Below are 25,300 nucleotides of genomic sequence, written 5' to 3' on the forward strand. Positions count from 1 at the left end.
ATGACGTGGAACCAGATGTCACCCGAGAAGGCTCCAGGCGGCAGTGAGACTGGAGGACGGTTCAGATGGGGGCAGCGGCAGAACCAAGCACAGAGCTGTGGCAGCCAGGTGGCCATGGCCTGCCACTTTGTCTCTGCTGCTTCTTTCACCATCTCCTATGCCCAGCTTTGCAAGAGGCCTCTGAGAGGGTGGCTCTGGCCTCCTATTTTAGGTCATTTTAGAACTCACACCCACCTTCTTGTCTGAATGACATTTTCCTGGGGGCCGAGGTATCCTGATTTTTTTTTTAAGGCAATGAAACCAACTCTGCTCACCAAAAATATGACCCAGCGAGGGTGCAGGAGCCAGAGGAGGCTCGCTAGGGAAGCGTCCTGCGCGAGGTGTGGGCAGATCTGGTTCCCGTCAGCGGTCCAGCGGCGGGAGCTCCGCCCGCAGGAGGAGACCGGACCTGGGCGCTGCCGTCAGGACCAGCGGAGGCTAGCCCGACACGTTGGCCAGGGACAGCGGCGTGGAGGGAAAGCAGAAGGCCATCAAGGAGGAACAGCGCGGGTGGCAATGGCTCTGGCCCGGGCCCTGCCAAGAACCCTGAGCAGGTCACCCGCCTGGCGGTGGGCGGGGCTTCCTCACTGCCTGCGGGGCCTTGCGGGAGTCTGGGGACCGTCCTTCTCTTCTTATTGGATAATGCAGCCATCCCATCCGTTCTGTCAGAATGATTTGGAGGCTGCAGTGTGGACCCCTCTGGACCGGGACTCTGTGAGCGTTTACTGTGCAGCGGTGCCCACTCTTCTGTGAGGGATGGTCCAAGACCCCCAGGAGGTGCCCTGTGCAGGCAGAGCATCTTTTCTGTGCTTGCGCACCTGTGCTAAAGCTTCATCTATAAGTCAGCCTCAGTTAGAGGTTGGCCTCAGGAGCTGGTGTGAAATACAACCAAGGGAACAACAATCCGTGACAGAGGTTGTGTGGCCTGTCTCTCTTGAACAGCCTTGATGAATGTCAGCTTTTCAGACCGCAGTTGTTCTTGTGGAAATCAAGCCACGGAATGTAGGACTGCAGCCGGCACAACCATGACAACTGTCAACCAGATAGATTGATAGTTTTTGAGGTTATTGACCAGGTAACTCAGAGGGGAGCAGGGGAGGCAGCCTTGCCAGATAACAGATAGGAAGAAGTGACAGGAGGAGTGTGTCACCTCCCTTTGGTCCCTCAGACTCCCTCTAGCACTATCTTTTGGCAGAACTTGTCACATGGTATGCTAAGTCCCAGACCAGCTAGCTCTCCAGGGCCAAGTCACTGTCCCTCAGTATCCCTGGGGGACTGGTTGCTGGAGCCCCTGTGGATGCCAAGTCTGCGAATGCTCAAGTCCCTTATGTAAAACAATGTGACATTTGTACGTAACCTACCACATCCTTCTGTACACCCTAAGCCATCTCTAGATGACTTGTAATGCCTAATACAGTATAAATGCTATGTCAATAGTTGCCATACTGTATTGTTTAGGGACTAATGACCAGGAAAAAAAAAAGTGCTCACTTGGGCAATAGATGCAATTTAAAAAAATGTTTTCAATCTGCAGTTGGTTGAATCCATGGATATGAACCCCACAGCTACCAAGAGCTGACTGTATTGAAGGGTGTGTGTTGTAAGACACCAGTGGAGGAGTTGGCACCAACTATGAATACTTCAGCACGTGCCTAGGACCATCCTCTCCATGTCACGGCACTATCATGCCTAAGAAGCAGTGAGTTCCCAATATTGCGAAATGCCCAGTGCATGCTATAAAATTTCCTCAGCTGTCCCTAAATATGTCTTGTGACTGAGGCTGGGTGAATTGAGTCCCACAGAGTCCCATGTTCTGGACCTTTGAGTGTCTTTCCTGGTGTTGTTTTCTCTATCCCCAGTAATTCCTGTAACCTAGAGCTTCAATTTGACTTGGGTTGATTAGGTTTATTGATTTCTGTTAAGAATGGAAGATGCTTCTTGACCCACAGCAGGGCTATATCCCAATGAACCATCCTGCACTGAATATGTCACAAGCTGAGCATGTGCTGAGCCCCCCCATGTGGGCTGAACATCCGCTCAGCAGCATGATGCCCTGGGGGCTCTCTGTGGTCCCTGAGGGGCTGAGCGAATCACTAGCCCAGGAGAAGGTCAGAGCTCAAAATTCACACAAGTTTTCACTGAATGCATATTGCTTTCGTGACATCAAAAGGTTACAACATTTTAGTCAAAACAGAATAAATTGGAACATTGTTAGGTGAACCGTTTGCATCAGGCATTATCTGTACCTCTGGTGCTGTAACCACTGCAGTGTGACTTTAGAATGTGGGTTCTGGTATCATCCTTGAAGATACTGAGGAACTTCAGACATGCTTTTGAAGCCCTATTACAAAAGCCAGGCGATTCTCATGGGCAGGCAGGGAGGTGTGGGTTTTCATCCTAACTGTGCTGGTGGTCAGTTCTGGACCTGGCCCTCGTCCCTGTGCATGTGGCCTCCTGGGCCACCTTGAGATGCTCCGGGCTGTGCTCTGGAACCTCTGCTGTGGAGATGGTTGTATCCCTGGATCACCCTGCTTTGTAGGCCTCTGGGTCCCCGTGTGTCCTGCAGTGGGCAGTGTGGGCATCCCTGCTTCCTCAGGGGTCTTCCTCTCCCAGAGGCTCTCGTGTTGAAGACTTGGTCCTCAATGCAGCAATGTCCAGAGGGGGGGCTTTGGGAAGCAGTTGGATGGTGGGTGTTGGGGGCTCTGAGCTTGTTTGTGGATTAATCCACTGAGGGATTCATAGCTGAATGGATTCCTGGGAGGTGGTAGAAATGGCAGGAGGTGGAGCCTAGCTGGAGCAGTGGGTCCTTGAGGATGTACCCTGGGACTAGATTCCCCTGGCCCCTGCTTCTTTCTCTCTCTCTCTGCGTCCCACCATGAGGTGAGCTGCTTGGTTTTCCATGCCCTTCCACCAAGATGTTCTGTCCCCAATGCAGCCAGCTGGCCATGGACTGAATTCTCTGAAACCATGAGCCAAAATAAGCCTTTCTTTCCCTAAGCTGACTTTCTCAGGTGTTTTGTCATAGCGACAGAAAAGCTGACTAACACATGGGGCATTCTGGGCCTGGCTGTCTGCACCTTTCCGACAGCTTTGCTGGAGAGTCTGAATGATGAGAATGGACCATGAAGGGAGTTTCCTCTTCTGTTCTCATGTCCTGCTGTCCTCTTCGTGAGTTCTTCCTGGAGCCACCTTGTATACCTGGCACTGTGTCATGTTCTCACCCACCCCCACATCTCTCACCTGAGATGCTGATCTGGCTTGTCATCTCTGCTGGACTCTCTGGGATGACCAGATGACCACTTTGGATCTTGGCCATCTTGGCCTCCCTTTGTCATCCTGAGCAGAGCCTTTACCTACTACTTATTTGGGGTCCTCCTCCTGGGATTTATTTCATTGAGTCCTGATATGGTTTGGATGTGAGGTGTCCCCCAAAAGCTCACGTGTGAGACAATGCAAGAAGATTCAGAGAAGAAATGATTGGGTTACGAGGGGCCTTAACCCAATCAGTGAATTAATCACCTAATGGGATTAACTGAGTGGTTACTGGAGGCGGTGGGGAGTTGGGGGCATGGCTTTGGGATATATATATATTTGTATCTGATGAGTGGAGACCTTTCTTTCTCTGCTTTGTGATCATCATGTGAGCGGCTTCTGTCTGCCACACTCTTCCACCACAATGTTCAACCTCACCTCGAGCTCCAAGGAATGAGGCCAGCTGTCCATGGACTGAAACCTCTGAAACTGTGAGCCCCCAAATAAACTTTTCCTTCTTTACAGTTGTTCTGGTTGGGTCCTTTCATCACAGCAGTGAAAATGCTGACTAAAACAGAAATTGGTACCAGGAGTGGGGTCATTGCTGTGACTAGCCTGACCATATGGTCCAGAAGCTTTTGGAGCTTTCTGGAATTGGTGGGAGGAATTTTGAGATGTTTAGCAGTGAAAGTTGGCAATACTTTAGGTTCTTGTAAGCGGAGCTTAATAGCTGATTCTAGTGGGAGCTCAGAGGACCAGAATGCCAATAGGACCATGGACAGTGAAGGACAGGGCTTGAGAGGGTTTGGAGATGGTGGGCTATTAGAATTTGGATTAGAGACCATTCATGTTATGTTCTGGCTAAGAAGTTGTCTGCATTTTGACCATGTCCTGAGACTTCCTGTGAGGCTGATTTGCATAGCATTCAGGTGGTGGCATGGATATTGCTGGTGGCTTTTATTCAAATTTATTGTGATAATTAGGAGCAGAAAGCAAAGCAGAAAGATTTGGAAAACTTGGACTTGAAAGGTGAGAGTAAAACTGGGGCTAAGGAAGTTGCAGTTGTTAAAGACATTACCACCACAGCAATGAAAAAACTAAAACAGATCCCATTTTACCTTCCCATGTTCATGAGTGGAAGGGCCAGGTGAGCTCAGTTCTGAACCATGAAGCAAGACAAGAGCTCTGGGTTTATTTCTTAGCTTGCTGTCCACAGCCTTCCATCAGGTACAGTGAAGTTGATAAAGATCCTCTGGAAGAAAATTGGAGGCTCAAGTTCACACTGCAATGGCAACTGACACTTAGTTTCTGTGTCATGGAAATCATGGCGACATGTAATTTTTTTTTGCAATAAAAATTATAAATTCTCTGACATTCGTTTTCCTAACCTTGGAATTGAACTGGTATTGTGTTTTGCTTTAAGTAAGAGGGGATGTTGGTAACGGTCATACAGGCAGAGGCTGGAAAAGTGCTTGCTGTTGGGACTGCCATCTTCTGATTGGTGAAGGCTGAGCTGGAGAACTGGGATATCCTGTCCTACAAGTGCTCCTGGAGTAAGCCTTGGGAGACCACGAAGAAATGCTCCACTGGCCCAAATGCCTGCACCCTGAGTTGTAGCTAATTACTGATCCCTGTTAAAGACACTAGGATTTGGGGGTGTTGCTTACACAGAAGAGAAGGGCTTGGTACACAGTTCATCTATGGGCATGACATGCAGTTCACCTATGGGCACGACTCCTACTCAGTTCAGAGCTGACCTGCTGAATATGGGCCCATTGTCACCGTGTCTTCCAGTAGTTCAAGAGAAGAGAAAAAATTCAAGAGAATTCTTAGGTGAACTATTCTAACTTTTAAAGTGATGGCACTAACTAAAAATGTTAAAAACATTCTGGAGGCTCCAAGAAACATCTGGGGCCTGGACTAGTCTCCCGCAAGCTCCCCTCTCATTGCTAATGGCACCAGTGTTTGCTCCACCTTGCTCCTCGATCCGGGGAAGGTGGACTTTGAGGGAGGTGCACAACCAGCTACAGGCCCCGGGAGTCTCTGGAGAAAGGCTGAGGTGGGAGCCAAGGCTCTGTCCTGGCCTGCTGAGCTCATGAGTCAATGAGGGACATCTGTGGTCAGTAGAGAGGCCTCCAGGAGCATCTCCAAGGAGGGCATTTCTTCTCCTTTCTTCAAAACTCAATGAAGAACACGTCCTCTGAGCCTCTCCTCCTTGTGGTCCATCCTTCCACCAGGGAAAGTAGCAGATATGGGTGAGCGTCTTATCTGAAATGCTTCAGATTTGGGAAGAGCTGCAAATGCCCAAGAAAGATGTCTTCGGGGTGGGTCCTGGGGCTAAGCCCAGTGTCCACTGACACTGCATACACACCTTTGCACACAGCCTGAAGCTGACACTTGCATTATTTTTAGTGCACCAGTGTTTTGACTATGATCCATCCCAGGAGGTCAGGTGGGACATTTTCCACTTGTGCTGTCCTGCTGGTGCTCAAAATATGTTGGGTTTTGGATTTTGGACCTTGGATTTTGGGCTAGGAATGTCCAGTCTGTACTATACTTTTTTTTGAGCCCCCATTTCTGTTTCCCTCATCACACCTGGGGAGCTCCTGGAAGATGAAGCCTGTGCTATAGTTTGTATCTGGCTTGTCCCCCAGATTCATGTGTTAAAGACTTGGTTCCCAGCCTGTGTCACTAGTGGGAGGTGGCGGGACCTTTCAAAGGTGGAGCCTAATGGGAGAGAGTGAGACCATCAGGGATGTGCCCTTGAAGGGGAAATCGGGATCCCAACCTCCTCCTGTCTCTCTCTGCTTCTCGGCCACCAAGAGATAAGCAGTTTTCTCCATCCCATTCTCCCACCAACATGTGCTGCCTCACCACAGGCCCATAGCACTGATGCCAGCCAACCATGGACTGAAACCATAAGACAAACCTTTCCTCTTGATAAGCTGATTATTCCGTGTATTTTGTTACAGTAATAGAAAGCTGACTGACTGAAGTTGACTAACCTGGGGAACTTATTTACCTTTTTATCCTTATGCTTAGACTGCCCTCTGCTAAAGGAATGGGTGACCCAGAAAAGACCTGGAATGTTCTTTCTGTCCTTATTTTCTGATGGTTCTCCATCAACTTGAGCTGAGGCAGGCTGAATCTTATTGCAATTCCTCCCAGGCACTTCTCCTTGTACCCCCACCTCAGTGAGTCACTGAGCCCAAAGCTCATCCCACTAAGGAATTCAAGAAAATGTAAATCTCTCACATTTTTCGAATTTATGGAAAAGCAACTAACAAACCAAAATTAAAGTCCAAAACCAAATGCCTAGGCCCTCAACATGTTCACCGTGTCAGAGACGACTAAGCTCTAAAGAGAGGGCATCTGGTTCTGATTGGCTGTTGGAACAGGGATGCTGGCCTCTCCAGGGCCTCTGAGCGGTCACAGCTACAGGGTAGTGTGACAGGGCCCGGAGGCCAGGCAAGTCACCTCTGGAGGGGAGGGCGGTATTTGATTGCTTTTGCAATCTGGGCCGGGTCAAACATCTGGACAATTATGGAAGAATAATCCATAAACTGGTGCATGGCCTCAAAACTCCTGGTCCTTCCACTGAGGGTGGGGACACACGGACACATTGCTCCAATTTTTGCTCAGGTATTTTATACCTCGTAGAATAAGACGTGGTGTGGATGGATGAGCAGGTCCCCAGACACCTCAGAGAGGCCTGGGGAGGACGAATGTGCCTGCTGGGGCCTCCGTCTACTTTCTGCCTGGAGGTCCGGCCTAGATGGCCAGCTGTCCCCAGTGGGTGGAGGACAGCCATGCTGACCAGAGGCAGGCCTGAGCCAGGCTGGAGCAGGGCCTGAGGCGCAGGCTTCCCTCTCTCCACTAGGGAGTGGGCAGCAGGAGGTCCAGCCCCAGGTTGCAGCGTGCAGGGGATGCTCCCCTCTCCCTGAAGGGCCTTCTGGTGAGTCTCCTGCCCGAGGTGGTCTGGACGGGTAGTTGGGTCCAGCCCAGTTTGGTTCAAGGTGGTCCAGTGAGGCCCTGGCTTCCAGACCCACCTGCAAGCCATCCTTTGGCAGTAACGGCTCTGACTGTTGTGATGTGCTAGCCATTAAGGGCAGCTGTGGATAGGGTGGGGGACACAGGCTGGGCTCCCTCTGTGCACGCTCCAGCACAGGCTCGAGGCCCCCACAGGCAGCACTGCCCGCTGCTCCCTCCTGCTGCTGGGACTCCCCATCAGGAATTCTCTCCTTTGGGTCCAGGTGGGGTGCTTCCCTGGATGGTTCTGAGAGAAGGAAGACATTAAGAAAATGGTGTCCAGTTCCCACCAGAGGATTGATTGGTCCACCCTCTCTCCCTGCAGGGTCTTTGGGCTCCAGGCTGGGGACCAGAGAACAGAGGATGTGCTGATGGATCAGGGCTGAGGAGGGGGAGGCGGCAGGGAAACCCAGACATGGGGTAGGGGGGCAATAGAGGCATCTCGGCAGCTTTCTGGGAAGGAAAGAGATAAGAGCACAGGGAATATTCGAGAATGGAAGAAGAGAGCAGAGGGAGCAGGGGCATCGAGAGAAACCCCGCCCCCTGCCCTCCTGTCCGGCCCACAAGCTCCTTAAAGGCTGACCCGAGCTTCTAGCCTCTCACCCTTCCCAGCCGGCCTGTCACATAGGAGGACCAAGGTGGGGGGAGGATCTATGCAAACCTGGGTTCCTTAACTCCCGAAGTCTTGATGGTCTCGCTGGTAAAATGGAGAGAACTGACTGGTCTTGTGGCCACATATGGAAGGAACCAGTGTGTGCTATGGAGAACACCTTGACCCTTGACCCTCAGTGGCTGCAAGGGACTGGCCCAGGACCCCCTGCAGACACCCAGACCTGTTGGAGCTCAAGTCCCTTAAACAAAATGGCAGAGGTTTTGCGCAGGATTTTAGTTTCTGAATTTTCTCATCCTCTGGGTACATCGAGTCATCTCTAGGTTACATCTAATAACAGGTTACATCTGATAACATCCAATACGACAGGAATGCCATCTAAATATGCTATGCTGTGTTGTTTAGGGAATAATGATGGGAAGAAAGTCTGTTCATGTTTGGTACAGATGCACCCCCCGCCTCCAATATTTCTAATCCACAGTTGGTTGAACCCTTGGATGTGAGATCCACAAATATGGGGGCTGACTCTTCTAGTTTCTCAGAGGCCATCGAAGAAAACTCACCAGGTCTCCTTTTACCCTCGTGTGGAATAGAACTAAAATAAGATGCTGCAATCCTGGGAGGTGGCAGTAAGGGCTCTGGTGGGAGCCACAGGCCTTGGCTTCCATCTGTGAATTGCTGCTGGGTTGGGCCAGAGGTGGGCAGCAGCGGGGGCGGGGAGGGGCCAGGCTGGTCTCTGAGTTTTCAGGTAAGTGCTCTGACTTTTTTATTTGGAGGGCAGATGGGATCGACATACACTCAGGCTACAATCACACAAGAGTGTTTTTTAAAAACAAAAATAGGCAAGTGATATACAAACATTGCTTTTTAAAAAAGATTTTTGGAGTTGTGGATGGACAGAATGCCTTTATTTTGTTTATTTTTATGTGGTGCTAAGGATCGAACGAACCCAGTGCCTCAACATGCTAGGCAAGCGCTCCACCACTGAGCCCCAGCCCTAGCCCCAAACATTGCTTTTTGATGATTTATACCCAAACAAATCATTTCGGAACACCACAATCTAAGAAAAGTATAAAATGAAAACCACATAAAAATGCAAAGCATCCCGCAGGGTGTTCACTGTCTCAGGAGCACAGGCCTTTCCCCAGGGGTGGCCTGTTCATGGGGTGAAGGGGCTGAGTGTGGCCGGGTTTGCACTCTCACCACCGCGGCCTCTGTTAGGGAGCAGCAGGGCGACTCGCATGAACAAGGCTGTCAGTGAAGAGAGACAAAGAGGGACTACGGAAGTACCCGAGTGGACGTGTGTGCCCATGTTCTGCCTTCAAGTCCTGCCCACCCACTCACCGGGGACGACAGACGTGTCTGTGAGACTAGTGGTGGCCAAAGCCAGGGGGCGATGAGGCCCACACGGGGCCTGGCTTGGCTGTCCCTTAAGAAACCAGCAGTTCCTAGGAGCGGGGGCCTGGCCGGGGGTGGGGGGCAGTGCAGGGTTTTGTGGTGGTGGCCCCCTGTGATGAAGCCAAGGACCCCATGTCACAGCTCTGCAGCACACAGAGCCATGAGCCTCACACACCTGCAAAAGCAGGAGTCCCACAGGAGCTGGTGCCCGGTGAGCAAGTCCCCCAACAGAACCGGTTGTGCAGAACCCCAGTGTTCTGTGCTTAGGCTGTTTCATGGCTGCGTTTTACCTGAGGTAAGATGAGGAGTGATGCTCGCAGGGTCCATCCTGTGGGATAAGAATGTGCCCATGTGAAATAAGATCCAACACACAGTAGTTTAAAAATGTCACTTTAAAGGAAAAAAAAAAAGATTCCCTTGGTTTTCCTCGGAACTGTACCCGTGCTAATGCATTCATGTCCCAATGGCCTGCCGTCTTAGCAAAGTCTATTTGAATAATTCCATGTGCGCTTGTGGCCTTGCACTGGGATTCCACTGGAGATCCGGGACTGAGACAAGGAAAACCCCACACCCTTCCCAGACCCATACCTGGTCTACAACCAGAGCCACCCAGTCTTGTCCCCTAACCGTATCTTCACCTTGAACTCTTAAAACAGTCTTTCAAAATGGACACACACAGAATCGCCTGTACTTATGGGTGTCATGTGACAGTTCAAGACATGTAGACATGGGGCAGGGAGTCAGGCTGAGCCCATCCATCGCCTCCAGCATTTGTCATTTCTTTGTGGTGACAATGTTCAAAATTCTTGTAGTGTTTTTGAAATGCACACGACGTTATTCTGTCCGTAATCACCGTGTGGTGGAACGGGACACCCGCACTATTTCTCCTACCTAACAGCGGCACATCTTGCCTGTCCTCCCTGCTCCCAGCCTCGGGTGACCACGGTTCTATTCTCAGCTTCTATGAGATCAATTTTTTTTTTTTTGAGATTCCATATCTGAGTGAGATCATGTGGTATGTCTTTCTGTGCCTGGCTTATTTCACTTGACACAATGTCCTCCAGTTCCACCCATGTTGTTGCAAATGACGGAATGTTGTCATTTTTATTTTTTCACAGATCCAACTCATTTGTTTGGAAAGGGATCCTTGTGGAGTGGCACCTTGGAAAGCACCCATCTGAAGCAACGTTGTGTGGATTGGTTATGATTTTCCCAGGACATGTAAGTAAGGTAAGTAAATTTACCATGCTTTAACACGAGTGTTCCTGTTGTAGCCACCATGCCAGGTGGTCATCCAGCCAGGCACCCCGGGGAGTCCAGCTGTGGACAGAGGTGGGGACAGCTCATGTTCTTCCACTAATTCTCCCTGAATCTGGGTCTCACCTCTGAGTTGTGGTGAGAATCGGGCAGAGAAGGGTCCGTGGTAGCATCCTGTTGCCCGGACCCTGTACTAACGGAGCCTTAGGTGTGCTGTGCCTCCTTATAATCGGGTCCATCCACACTGGCTGGCCGTCGCAGAGGCAGAGTGGAGGAGGTCCAGGGAGGGAACTTGGCCCTACTGGACAGCTCTCAGGAAAGCGAACACCATCCCCGATGTCTCAAACTCCCCAGTGGGTCCACTTATTTTTCTCTTTTGTTTACATATATTTTCGTCTTCTCGCGGGGAGGTTTCCAGATGGAATCCTTCAGGTTGTATGAGAGACAGTCAGGTTCACAGACTATTCTATCTTCAGCATTTCCCCCAGTTTTGTGGCCAAAAGTTTGAAGATGTTTGCTTTCCGAAGGCAGACGTTCATTTATCTTTTGCTTCAGCAAATATATAGTCCACGCTGGCCATAGGCAAACGAGGAGTGAGCCAGGCACACAGTAAGTCCTGTATCTACAGGACTTGGTCATGAGGTCCAAAAATCTCTGTATAAATAGTATAAACTAGATTTCCAGCCCAAAATGGCAAGCATCATGTATTTGACAAAGAATGTTTATACAAAAAAATAGTATTCTTCTAGTAAAGTGATGTTTAAACAATTTACAGTGGATGATTGTTGCTTATCAAGCCAGTCAGTTAAATATAGGCATCCTGATTTGGGACAAAGAGATGGAGATGAGCTCAACCTTTCTGATGTCTGTATCCAGCGTCTCTCCTTCTCCTGCCATAAGGCTACATCCTCCCTTCTTACCATCTGCAGGACTAAACCCCCTGTGCTGGTGTAGTTCTCGAGCAACATCCATGACCGGCAGTGTCTTAGCATCTCTGCACTGAGAGATTTTTCATCTGACTCCCTCCAGAGGCCTTCTGGAACCCACCTTATATGCATATGTTCCCGAGGTCCTCTGGAAACATTTCTAATTACCTTTTGGTCAAGAGGTCACTAAGAGAACCCCCCCTTCCTGGAGAATTATAGTTGAGATAGGTTTACAGCAGGTCATTTGCAATCTACTAGGCTCATCAGTACCTGAGAAATCTGTGATGTGGCTGCTGGGAAATGCCAGTGGGGAACAAATCTCCAGATGGTCACAAGTCAGCAAAGATGAACCCCTTTTAAGGTCCCATCACAGAGCTTAAAAGCTTATCCAGGAGTGAAATACTATGTAGCAGGTTAGGAGAGGGTGATCCTGGGGAGGATCAATAACACTCCCTCCCACCTATCACAGATTTGCCTTCTGCAGTTTTAGTTACCCATAGTCAATGGTAGTTTGGAAATATTACATAGAAAGTTCCAGAAATAAAGAATTCTTAAGTTTTAAATTACACGCTGTTTGATGTGTATATTAAATAGTGTGACAAAATCTTGAGAATCCCACTCTGTACTATCTGGGATACAAACATCCTTTTGTTCAGAGTATCCACATTGTGTATGCTACCTGCTCATTAGTCTCTTAGTAACTGTCTTGGTTATCAGATCCACTGTTAGGATGCCAAGTACTCATGTTCATCTGTATTTACTTCATAAGGCTCCAAAGTGCAACAGTAATGATGCTGATGATTTACATCACAGCCTTAGGGTACATCTTAGATGAAAAGCTGACAGTTCTTGACTTGATGAAGAAAGAAAAAAAATGTATGCTGAGGGAGGATGCCAAGATGGATGGTAAATTATTGTTCTAATCTCTGTGCCTAATTTATTAATTGAACTTGAGCATAGGCAGTTAGGTGTAGGGAAGTGTGGTCTGTGTGGGGTTCCGTACTACTGCCGTATCTGGCTGTCTTTAGGGTCTTGGAAGGTACCCCCGAGGAAAGGGATCTGCAATAGTCGGAGGCCTGTTTGTAATTCTGTCTATGGATGATGACCCATTAGAAATGACAAAAGAAGTTTGCACGTAGGTGCAAACACGTGGCTCCTGACTTGCACACAGGGCTTGGGCGGACCAAGGGGACAATGGCTGTGTCTGACAGGTAAGCCCATGGGTTCACTCCTTGTGCTCCACTAGTCTTGGGAGGTGACACTGGCTTGGCAAGACCTCTCTAGAGACAGAGGAGGAAGGCCTTAGGGGAACACCACCAGGGCCCTGAGGCTGCTCTTCTCATGTGTCTAACTTTCCTCTTCACTGAGATGTCTTGTCCTACGAGTTTTAGTTCCGTGACCTACATGTTTCGTGCTGGGCTCCAGTGAGAAGGAAACTTTTCTCGTGAAGAAAGTGTGGTTTAGCAGGGGCTGTGAGAGGGGCCAGCGACCTTCGCTGACATCGTGGGTCAGCCAGGGTTTATCGAGCTGAGGACCACGGTGCTCCCCAAGTGGACCCCCATTCCCTTGTCTGAGAATTTGCATTTCACACTGGCACAAAACAATGTCACGGGAGAACCAAACCTTCCCGGTCCCGGAACACTGGCCTGGGGAATCCGGCTGCAGCCTTTCCACCTTGAACTTTGAAGATGCATGGTTTTCTCGTACAAAAATAAGAGAGCAAGTTTATTTTCCTCCTCCTGGGGTAAGAGTAGGTTAGGGTTTTGGAGTGTGGGGCCAGGCCAACAAGTTTTGCAATGCAATGACCTCATCTGTATGAACTCAGATTCTGTGGTCTTAGGAGAAGGCCTAGAAGATTCATTAGAGGGCTTGTTTGGAACAATGACACTACTTTATCTCATTCGATGTGTCTTTGGTTCTTCACTCGTTGATTTAAAGATGTTTGTTTCCTGATTGATTACTTGAAAATGGGTCTCGGATGTTTTCATCACTGAGTCGTTTTTAATAACAAATATCTCAGTTACAAAAAAAGACAGAAAACCATAAAGGGAAAAATGCAAATGGCCTAAAATCAGCTGTTTAAAAGTCAGATGCAGGTTATTCAGCCTTTTGGCCAAGATCAAGGGTCAAGGGTCAAAATTAAATGCTGACAACACATACCTAGGTTTATTTATAAAAGTCAGTTCATATTATATAGACCATTAGCAACCAGTGTTTTCTGCTCATGTATTATGAAAATTTCCATGTTGTTCCACATTTTTCTCTATTGTTATTTCAATAGCTGCACAGTCGTTCCCTGTGCATAAGGTCATGATATATTGGGCCAGTCCTTCACTGTTTAGACAGTCAGTGTCTTTCCAGCTTTTTGCTTTTATAAACAATGCTTCAGTGAGCATCCAAATGCATGCATCGTTAGCCACAGTGATTTCAGGGACAGATGCTTAGAAGTGGAACTGCTGTCAAAGTTTATGCATATTTTAAAGGTTATTAATAGTTTTTACAATCTTTCCCTCCAAAAATGCTTTACCCCCACGGCCAGTGTGTCTGCTTGTTTGCCTGTCTTTCCTCCTATCAATAGGTATGATAAATTCAAGATGTATCTGCCAGTTTGGTGGCCAATGTTCCCAGTTGGTTGTGCTCCTCAGTTATTGGTAAGGACAAGGATTGAACCCAGGAGTGCTTAACCACTGAGCCACATCCCAGCCCTTTTTATTTTTGTTTTATTTTTTAAGAGACAGGGCCTCACTCTAAGTTGCTTAGGGCCTTGCTAAGTTGCAGACGCTGGCCTCGAACTTGTGACCCTCCAGCCTCAGCCTCCTGAGTTGGGGTGATGGTCGTGCGCCACAGCACCTGGCTCAAGCCTGTATTTTGAACATTACAAGTTGCTTCTGAAGGACACAATGATAGAAAGATCATGACATGCAGAGCAGACATTCTCTGTCCTGCCTCTCCACCCCCTAACCCCCAGGTGACTGCCATTGAAGGTTCGGGGCCTTCAAAGAAGGTGTGACTGGTCTTTGGAGCCTGGAGGCCATTGTCACTTGCTCCTGCTCAGGATGGGTGCAGAGCTGGTGGGTACGGCTCAGCTTACTCCACCCCCAATCAGCTCCCGTGCCCTCTTAGCCCAGGTTGGTGTGGCCTGCACATGTGTGTAGTGGGCCAGGAGGGCAGCTGGTGTGGACCTGGGCGGACCGAGTACAGGAGAGCCCTCTGGCCCAGCCCTCTCTCTCCGGGGGCACGAAGTCCGTCCTCATCAGTTTTTGTGGGGGTCAGACGTTCTAAGAGGGAGTGATGCCACATGAGGCTACTGTGCCACGTGGGGTGGGCTGTGCCAGGCTGCTCAGAGCCATGCCTGTCTCTGGCTTTGGAGATTGGCCCCAGGTAACACACCTGAGGCCTCCCAGGCAGTGGAGACAATATCCCAGGTCTGTCCTCCTGATGAATACTATAGGCTGTTCAGGGTCATGGGATGTCACATGGAACCAAGCCAGTCTCGTTGGATCACCCGGGAACAGCTCCACACCACCAGGTCCCCCAAGGAAGGTGGCCTGCTCTCTTCTCCTGCACCTTCCTGATTTTTTTTTTTTTGAATCAAGAAATTGCATTGAATGAAATATCGGTTTCATTTTCAGAGCATGCTGGTGTCTGATTTTTGTTCCTGTTCAGACTTTTAGAAAATATACAGGTTCAGGTTCAAGCTGATCTGCTTTTTTTTCTGGAAAAAACCACTTTGGTTTGTCCCACTGTTCAGTAACAACATTCATGCCTGGGCCCAGCTCAGGGTTCAGCTATCGGGCGTGGGTGTTTTGGTGGTGGATGGGCAGTGAGAGCCCTTGATGGAGACTGAACTTCTTCTGTTCCAGGCAGAATCGCTCGTCTGTTCGTGAGCTCCTTCTCGGTCCCTGAGGGCTGCCTCAGAATTCCCTGGGAGTGACAGTGACACCTCCCCTCCTGGCCCCATGGTGAATGGTCCTCTGTGTGAAGGGGATGGAGCTGGGCAGAAGCAACAGGACCAGCAGGCAAAGGGTGTGGTCAGCGCCCAGGCCTGGGTGGCCAAGAGAGGTGGCCCCACGTGCCTTCAAGTCCTTCCTGCCTGGACTGTGCCTCCCTGAAATCTGCTCAGGATGGAGGAGCCCGTGAGCAGGACTTGGGCGGAAATGATACAGGACCAGCCACGTGGGTCCAGAGGGGTCTGCGAGGCAGCGCGGTACCGTGCAGAAGTCTGTTCTCTTAAAGACCCCCTGTCCTGGCCCATGTCACTGGGCTGCCTCTGGCAAGTGGCTTATTTCCTTTAAGCTTCAGTTCCTCATCTCTGAAGTGGGGACACTGAGGTAACCACTGTCTTCCACCTGCAGGGCAGACGTGAGGCCCACCCAGGGCCTGAGGGCTGCAGACCTAGCCTGGAGCCTGGGTTAGGGTGAAGCACTGAACTCAGTGACTCTTGACCACCTTGGGGGACACACCACACATGCACGGACGGCGGCTGATGGATGACCAGTGGTAAAGAGCCTGCAAGTGGCGCAGATGGGCGAATGTTGCAGGAGTTCCGAGCAGGGTGGGTCCCCGAGGTAGGGGCAGAGGGCTGGCGTTCCGGAGGCGTGACCTGGGCCTGGAAGGAGAACTCTGTGCCCAGGAAGGCACAAGCCTGGCCTGTTCCTCTCAGGCCTGGGAAGAGCTCCATAATCATCCACCCTCCATCAAAAATGCTGCCCATCGTTGACCCAGACGTCGTGTGGCGTGTGACTGCATTTATTTGGTTCTCCTCTGATGGGCCAGTTCCAAGCCACCCACTCACTCTGGGAAACTTCAAACAACATGGCCTAAGGATTTCTTGTTGGTGGCTCCCAGGCAGACAAAAACAGCCATGTCCCTCAGTGGGGACAAGGTCCTATACACCCTTTGTGTCATTTTGGCCACAGACCAGGAGAAGCTTCTCCAGAGTGACCACCAAGGACCTGGCACCCCTTCCCTCTGGCGCTAGGTAGATACCTGTTCATGGCAGCGCAAGAGCAAGGCTTCCTGGCTGCCCACGCGGGACAGGAAGGAGCCGCGTGCGCTGTGTGTTCCTGGTACAGCGCCGGGCCCTGCCGGGATGGTCTGGGGAGCTGTCTGCTCGAGTTCCACGTCGCTGGACGTGGCAGTTGAGCTGGTGACTGTGGAACGTTCTAGAAGAGGAGTGGGGTGGGACAAGGCGAGCTTGAAGCTGGAGGAGCCCGGTGCCTGGATCAGGGCAGCTGAGATTCCAGGTTGCCCGCTGCCAGCCTGCATGACACCTCCGCTGTCTGTCTCCCCAGCCGGGGCCAGTGTGACTTCCCCTCCACGTGGGACGACGCTGGGGGGTGGGTGTCCTGGCAACAGCCTGTTAGGGTCTGTAAACAAGTCAAGATGGCGCCTGGCATTTTGCCAGAGGGAGTGGTTTGTGAAGTAACACCAGCGAGCCATTAAGTGTGGAGATTCCTTAATGACTGACTGCTGTATCTAGTTTATGTTAATTAGATAAGCTGTGTGGAATGTATACATACCCCTCCTGTCCTACAATAAACGGCTCCCTCTCCTGCTGTATCAATGTACACAAGTTGCTCGTCACCCCCCGGTTATTTTGCTGCAGCCGGACTGCGGCAACAGCCCATTCCTGGAGGGAGAGCAGGGGCGGAGGTCAAGCAAGACTTTGTTGGACAGTCCCAGGAGGGTCGCCTCCACCACACCCTGCAGGGGACCTGGGAGTGCCAGTCACTTCTTGGAGCTGGTAGAGAGCTGGGCCGCAGACCCCGTGACCTTCAGATGTCATCGAATGGCCACCCGAGGAAGGCAGACTACCAAACACCTGTTTCAGGTTCAGATTTTCAGAAACCAACAAGAACACACCTAGAAGGGGCCTTGGGGCCACCGAGCAGCGGGCGGCACTGCGGGAAGGGGCCTTGGATGGCGGGCCCTGCATCCCCCCAGCACCCCAAGGTGGCTCTAGCAGCACCCAGGGCCTGCCTGGGCCTGTGGGCAGGGGTGCGAGCCCCGGCTGCCTCGTCCACAGGAGCAGTGCCTGTCACAGCGGGAGGGAGGACAGATGAGGTAACCCTGGTGGCCATCGCGTGACAACAACCTGGTGGAGGTGTAGGGAAGAGGACGCTGTGCCTCTGACGGGTCCTGGCCCCGAGTTCGCCCTCCACCTCGCCTCCGGCACTGCCCTGCCGGGGTTCCTCCAGGGGCCGCTGACCACATGGCTGCGTAGGACCATCAGCTTCAGGGGACGGCAGAGGGGGCCTCAGGCTTGGCTCTCCACGGCAGGGGACTGTCACTCTGCAGGTTCAGCTTCTCAGAATCCCAGCCCTGAGGGAAAACGTGAGAGGGGAAGGAATCTGTGCAGACAAGGCGCTCCTCCGGGTGCCTGAGGCTGGTGGCTTCTGTGTCTGCTCTTCCTTTTCCTGTAACATGTCCCAGCCTCCTTTGCCCCTATCTGGGGTCATTTGACTAAATTCTGCCAGATAAGTACAATAAGGAATGTCACGCGGTAATCCCAGGGGGGATCATTCTATACCCTTCCTGCTGGCTGCTTGGAATGCACACATGATGTCTGGACCAGAGCAGCTGTCTTGGACCATGAGGTGACATGCCAAGGAGGGTGAATCATGAAAACAAGAAGGTGACATAGTCAAGCCACCATATCCACCCTGGGTTGTCTGTCTCTGGAATTCTTTTATGTAAAAACAGAACTACATTTCTATCCTACTTGAACCTATTATTCGAGAGCTGGCTAGCAGGAGAGAGTCTTGTGTATGGGTTAAACTGATCCAGCCACGATCTCGCCTTTCTGTCTTAGAGACTGGCAGCCTGCAGAGTCGAACTCTGGATGTCTAAGGCCAGAGTAGAAACACCAGAGGCCCCAGGGTGGTGACGCTCTCTGCACTGGCTTGGGCTGCTGCCGCTGGCTGCCTGGCTGAGCTCCTGCTTTTGGGCCAGAGCAGGGAGAGAGATGGACAGGGTGGGGGGAGAGGTGGCTCTGACTGGTGCTGGCCAGGCGGGCCGCCAAGAGCTTGCTCTGAAAAGGGAACAGGTTTCACATGGACAAGATGGAAGGACTGCCTGTTCCCTCTGGAAAGTTCTATTAAAACGACCAACCCAGACGCACTTTAATATTAATGGGAAATTCCTCCCGTTGTTTATGAAATCATTTTAGAGTTGATTTTAAAAAGAGAGGGGGGAGAGAGAGAGAAAGACAGAGAGAGAGAGAGAGAGAGAGAGAGAGAGAGAGAGAGAGAGAGAGAGCGCTGTTTGTTGGCTAAACGAAGCCCAGACGATTATTTATAGACGCATCTGAGTGGCTTGGTTTAATATGGAGCAATGTCTGAAAAGAGCCACTTTGACACCGGTAAGCGCTCCTGGCACTAAGAATAAATTTATGAATGTCTTTTATGAGAGTCAACAAACTAGACCAATAACCCCACAGAGCATCTTTCACGCAGAGAACCAGAACAAAGCGGCCGTATTCGTCATTCGTCCTGGGCAGGAGTGGCCGGATGCTGGGCCCGGCTAATGGGATTTCTCTGGGCACGGCCACGGTGGCAGGCAGATGCCCGGTTTATTTCCATTCCCCCACTTGTCTGATTTGTCTGAGCAGCTAAATATCTCTTTCCCAGGAGAACATCTGCTCTCTTAAAGGTGGGAAATCAGGAAGGCCCCTGAGCTGTGAGTGGGGCGCCCACCCTCACCAGAGACACCCCAGACCCTCCTCAGAGGTGGCTGCTGGGGTCTGTGCCTCATCTCAGAGGGGACCGTGCCTCCCCAGCCCGTGCAGGCTCGGGATCTTACCTGGGCGGCGACTCTCTGCACAGTGTGGACTCTCTGCTGCTGGCCCTGGGCTTACAAGCAGGTGGATCCTCTGGAGTCCCCTTCCCTTGGTGTCTCCTGCCTAGTGGTCTTCCTGCTGACAGGAACGTGCCCCGGCCGGAGTGGAAATAAATGCACAGAAATGCAGAGGAGCAGAACCCCAATATGAGGGGAGAACTTCAAGTTCATCATGGAAAGGGAACGTCATGCATGTGAAGGAGACCGCCTCCTCGAGGGATCAGCCAGGACCCTATGCACACGAAGCCCACCCCCACCACGGAGCTGCACCCAGCCCACTTCCCCTTCCCGTCAGCCCTGCTGCATCAGGGCCACACGCGCACGGCCCCATCTTAATAAGATCTCGTCTCTAGATACAGTGTCACTCTGAGGGCCCGGAGTTGGGATTGAAGATATGAATTTAGGGGACTCATTTCAGCCCATAGCCACCTCCTTCTCTCTTTCTATCTGGGTTTCTTCTTGCTGGAGGGTTCCCTGACCCACCCAAGGCCCGGGGAGGTGTGGGGGTGCTGGGGCCCTGGGGACAGGAGGGGCCTCACGCACCCCTGCAGTCTCTCTGCCTCCTCAGCACTGCAGAGGGGTTTCTGTCCTCCTGTGGCGGGAGAAGCCCTGTCCTGCAGGCTGCCTCTTCCTGACGGCAGTGATGTGTTCAGACACCACACGGCGCCTTTGCAAGAGAAGCTCTTCAGAATCCAGCCACCCCTTTCCTCAACGCAGCCTCATTTTCAAACCCCTTTCTTGCTGCTGCCATGAGAAATCTCGCTTGAAACTCAAAGCTCAGCCTTTGCACGGCCCTCGGAGGCCACGGGTGGATAGAGAGTGACTCGGTGATGCCGTTGACAGGTGCGTTCAGAATGATGGTGATTTCTGCTTCCTAATCATTTGATTGACGCATCCACACTGGAGAAATAAGAACTCTGGAAATATTTCATTTGATTCAGAATTTTTAAGTTTCTTTTAGGATCAAAAGAAAATGTGCTGTAGGAGAAGACACATGTGGCCAGCCGGTGTGCTGTTCTCAGACTTGGAAAAAGGATTAAAGAAACAAATCATGCTTCGACTGGATGTCCAAAGGCATATACCATTATTGTTTTAGCACTTTCTTCCAGTCTTTTTTCCGTGACTAATTTTGGGGGTTATTTTAGACTTATTACTATTTTTTAAAATTTGGTAATAATTTTAAGGTTAAAAAATAGGAAATGCACAGGGAGAGGCCCCGCAGCCATCCCTCACGAGGGGTCACTTGGGCCAGCTTCTTAGACACCTATTCTATCACAGTTTCTTGGATCTCTTATTTCTACCCCCTTTTTACACACAAAAAAATTACAATATCCTGCACACAGGGAACTTTCCAGAACACAGAGCGCTTTCCCCTCAGAGTTTCCTTGGTCCCTCCCTAGAGTCTGGACTCGGGGGTCTCTTCCTGCTCAGCTGTGACACGGGGGGGCCCACACCTGCATTGCTGAGATCCAGCTGTGGCTGCGATGGGGCCTTGGAATGTACATCAGCTGACCTGGTAATGACCCTGCCTGGTAATGAATCTCCGCTCAGGCTGGACGACGGATGTGCGTCCGCGACCCCAGCCTGACTGGTGGGGACAAGTGTCTGTCTGAGCATGTTCACTGAGTTCTGGTCCTCACCTTCTCTGAGTCCAAAGGCACAGAGCACGGTCCATGCAGCAAGTGGTGTTAACAGGTGAGCCACCTTGAGCAGCCAGGGGCAGGGGAGACCTCGGTGCCCTGGGAGCTGTTCTTCCTGGGTTCTGGAAGGTCCCGAGGCCGGAGAGAGCATGCGAGGGACCCTGGGAGGCAGCCTGCGCTGGGTTAGGAGGCTGGGGCACAGGACGCGCTGAGCCCGCGTGGACGGACAGCCTGTTTCTTCAGGACCCAGCGGGGCGGCTCCAGCCAGTCTCGAGGTGTCGCATTTCCAGCACATTCTACACATATTCTCGATAATTACAAACAAGAAAGGAGGGGGACTGGGCGGCTCCAGGATCGGCCTGTAGTCCCACATGACTCCAGCTGGCCAGGACCCCCTGGTGCTAGCGGGGTGCCCGTCTTTACCTGCGGGCTGGCCGCCTTGGGACTGGCCGTCTTTGCCACCGCTCGGCGGGGCCGGCCTTTAGGAGAGACGCAGCCAGTACTCAGAAGTGGGGAGAGGAAAGCTGGGGCGTCCTTGGAGTCTGGGGTGCAGTCCTGCCCTGAGCCGTGCCTTCGCTGAGTGGTGAGGGGTGAGCTGCCTTCCTCCTCAGCTAGGAGTCCTAACCGCCCACTCATTGGACCCTGAGATCCCCGGAGAGGGATGGGAGCTCCCCGGCCCGTGAGGGTTGCCAGCTTAGGCCCTGGAAGCAGACGGTGGGGTCGCCTCTGATTCTGCCCCGTGGTTGTGGCCTCGGGCAAACCCTGCAACCCACGCCCATCTCTGCACCTGGGGTTGACTGGTGTTGCCCGCCCCTAGGCATGTCTAGTGCGTCCAGTGTCCAGTGCGTGGTGAGCGCCTCGCAAAGGCTGTCATTGGCCTGCACCTCACCTGCATTCCACAGAGCACGTGGCCACTTCAGCAGCCCCAGCGTCACCCTACCAGTCCTGCTGCTCCTCCTCTCACGGTCAGCCTTGCCCACGGCTCATCTGAGTGCCAACAGTGGGGGGTCAAGATGGCGGGGAACCGCCCGCCATCTGGCTTTTCCATCAGCAGATTGAAAGGTTCAAGGCCGGGCAAACAGACCAACTGTGGCTCCCAGTGAAAGGCAGGCGATAGAGCAGACGTTTCGGGTGCACCCAGAACGTGGGCCCCAGACAGAGGCCATCTTGCTTCCTCCTGGGTTTCTCTCCTCAGGACTGCCTGCCTCCCCAGGGACACAGCATGTTGCATTTTCAATCCCTGGATCAGCCTGCTAGGGCTGCCTCTATGTACTGGATGGTTTAAACCAAAGAAATGCATTTCCTTACAGTTCTGCAGGCTAGAAGGCCAAGGTCAAGGTGCCCCAGGTGGTTTCTGGAGAGGGCTCTCTGCTTGGCTTGTATTTGCCACGGTCTCCCCTGGTCTTCCTCTGTGTCTGGGATGGAAGGACTCCAGTCAGGTTGGACTACTATTGACCTTAATGACCTCAGTGGGTCTTAATTGTCCCCTAGAGGCTCCATCTCCAAGTTCTTCAGTGTGTGCATTTTGAGAGGACATGACACTACCTAAAGTGGCTTTCACTGCTGCCCATGACCTCCCAGGTCTCTGTCCTGCTTGGAAGCTCCTCTCCCCGTTCCCGGACCCCAGAGAGACACCACACAGCTATGCATCTGGCAGCAGCAAGTAAAAGATTTCTCCAGAGTCCTAGGACCTGGAAAATGGGAACAGCATGAAGACTGAAGTGGTGGGTGTGGAGGAGGAGAGGTGTGGGTGGGCAGGAGTATTTTGGGACTGTTTGTCCTTTGCACCTATTAAAGTCTGGCCCAGTTTAAAATGAAGCCATTCCTATTTTTTTTTTTTTTAAATTGGAGTTTTGAGGAAAGAGGATGATTCGTGTGTGTGCTCAGGGCCTGTCTTGGGGTAAAAAATAAGCCAGTGTAGAGCTCTGTGATTGGGGACAGACAGTCTCAGGGTACTGAATAAAGGAACGTCGCAGGATTCTTGGCCGTCTTCTTTTCTCATTTCCTCAGAATAATTTCAGTGTCATCTTTAGCTTGGAGCCACAGGACAGTTTGTTTCATTTAGCTTCACCCCCAGGGGAGGGCACAGACAGTTGACAGTGATGGTGGCCTTTGGGGATGACGGACCACAGCACCCCTCCCCGGGGTGGCTGGGTGCGGCCTGTGCTTTCCATATCGATGCTCTCATTCTCTTTTGGTTATAATGTGTTTATTCTTGTAAGTTTTCCTCAGACCCACCCACCCCTCATCTATCCATACACACCTGTGTGGATTATTTGGGAATGGTTTTCTGGATCCCAAGGTGCTGTGGGGAGCAACAGGCTTTCACTTGGGAGTTTGAGGTTGGGCCTCATTAATGAGCGTCACACATGGATCTGGAGTGTCCCCCAAGCACCCAGGGGTGTTGAAGGTGAGGCTTTTGGGGAAGTGGCTGGATCGGAGGCTCCGGCCTCAAAGTGGATCAGTCCATTGAGGCGGTGAAAGCTGTAGGTGGGTGGACATGGTCAGGGGAAGTAGGTCTTGGGGACATGGCGTTGGGGACTCTGGCTTGTCCCCATCCCTTCCCTCTGTCTCCTTCTGCTTTCCAGCTGCCGTGAGCTGAGCGCCTTTCTCTGCCACACCTTCCGCCATGATGTTCTGCTCACCTCCAGCCCAGGCGGCGGAGCCGGCCAGCCCTGGACCGAAACCTCTAAAACCAGGAGCCAAGACAAACCTTTCCTCCTCCCAGGGGTTCGTGCCAGATGCTTTGGTCACAGCTATTAAAAGCTGACTAATACAATATGCCACCCAGACTCGTCCTTGGGATTGCGAATGGCAGTATCATACTCTTTTTTTTTTTTAATGCAGAGTGAGATTTCACTGCGTCCATCCTGAGGAGCTGAGGAGGACATTATTCTGAGAGAATAAGCCAGACACAGAGAGGAAACCCTGCACCACCCCCTTGTGTGATCTCAATAAAAGGCAAAGTAGATTGAAGCCCAGGGGACAGCAGACAGGGGGCACCAGGGCAGGAGGCGGGGAGTGGAGAGGGAGGTCGGGGGAGAAGAGTCTAGAGACCTAATGACGAGTGTGAGGACTGAAGTGAAGAATGGCTGGAGGTCCGCCAGGAGAGCAGATGCCAGGTGCTGTCACCATCAGCCACCCTCAGGAGAGGGACGACAGAGCGCAGGGATGTGGGACATTCCTGTGACTGGTCACGTCACTGTGCATGTGTGTATCAAAGCACCATCTTGCACCCCTTCAACAGAGACAACAAAATTAATTAAAAAATGCAGACTAACTGCTAATATCTTTCAGACTGAGATAAAAATATAAAGCAGGGTTATTTTTTTATTTTATATATTTTTTAAGGTTTAACGTGCTGATCTGGCTTTGAAGAACACTTGTGTGCAGGTAATTTTTTTTTTCTTTCAGTGCTTGGGATTGAGCCCAGGGCCTCGCATGTGCCTGGCAAGTGCTCTTCCACTGAGCTACACTCCCTGCCTGTGTATAGGTATTTTTAAGGACATATCTGCATCTTTCAGGATAGGGACACATCTATTCAGACAGACAGAATGCACACATGAACTTAGAATTTTTTTGGCATTATCAGGATGTTCTAGTTAGTCAACGAAGACCAGAATGCAATAAAACATCTAACTCTATGGTTATGTATAATTGAGGTTTTCTTTTTAATTCGGGAATCACTTCAGTCTTGGGAATGATGATCTGTAGCTTCATCAGTGGATGAGCTGATTCTGACCTTTCTGCTCAGTTAGGGGAATAGAGACTCAAGATGGCAAAAGGTCATTTCGGGGCTGGGCTTTAGACCAGTGGCACAGTGTTTTAAGTTAGAGGCCACTTTTTAAAAATTGAGAGAATTCACATAAAAAATAGGATAATTGATACAACGATTTTTTGTTCCTTTTTTGTTTCACTCTGTTTCGGTTTTGTTTTGTGTTATCTTGTTGGGTTGCGTTATCCTTGTAGCACAAATATGGGATTAGAAATTAGTAAAAAACAAACCGAAAGAGTGTTAAGTAAAATGCTAGAGGAAGGAGGCACCCCAGTAAAACCAAGAGCAGTTAGGGCATACGTTGATACAATACAAAAATGTAGCCCATGGCTTTTTAAGGAGGAGTTGTTGAATATGTCATAATGGGACAATCATGGTGAAGATTTAAGGGACAGGGAAAAGAAAAACCCAGGAACTCTGCCAGTTGGCACATTGCCATTGTGGATGATGATACGATTTTGTTTGCCTAGTCCAAAGCTTTCAGTTCATGTTATGGTAGAAGACATATTAGATCAGGAAAAAGAGGAGGCCTCTC

The 25,300-nt window shown here is 51.0% G+C and overlaps 1 long non-coding RNA gene across 4 annotated transcripts in view; it reads left to right on the forward strand.

Moving 5' to 3' along the window:
- Positions 1-23,769, forward strand: part of LOC124077142 (uncharacterized) — a 78,244-nt gene extending 54,475 nt beyond the window's left edge. For 3 of the 4 annotated variants that reach the window (XR_006846549.2, XR_009224635.1, XR_009224634.1), the window contains 2 exons: positions 10,447-10,558; positions 15,375-17,375. This is a non-coding gene — a long non-coding RNA (uncharacterized LOC124077142). Of the gene's footprint in view, positions 1-10,446; positions 10,559-15,374; positions 17,376-23,578 lie in introns of those variants that run through there. The other variant, XR_009224636.1, reaches the window with a different exon arrangement.
- Positions 23,770-25,300: the final 1,531 nt, after the last annotated feature.

The sequence above is a fragment of the Marmota monax genome, unplaced genomic scaffold (genome assembly GCF_021218885.2).
Source record: "Marmota monax isolate L192 unplaced genomic scaffold, Marmota_monax_Labrador192_F-V1.1 WCK01_AAM20220418_F8-fsc00084, whole genome shotgun sequence".
NCBI lineage: Eukaryota > Metazoa > Chordata > Mammalia > Rodentia > Sciuridae > Marmota > Marmota monax.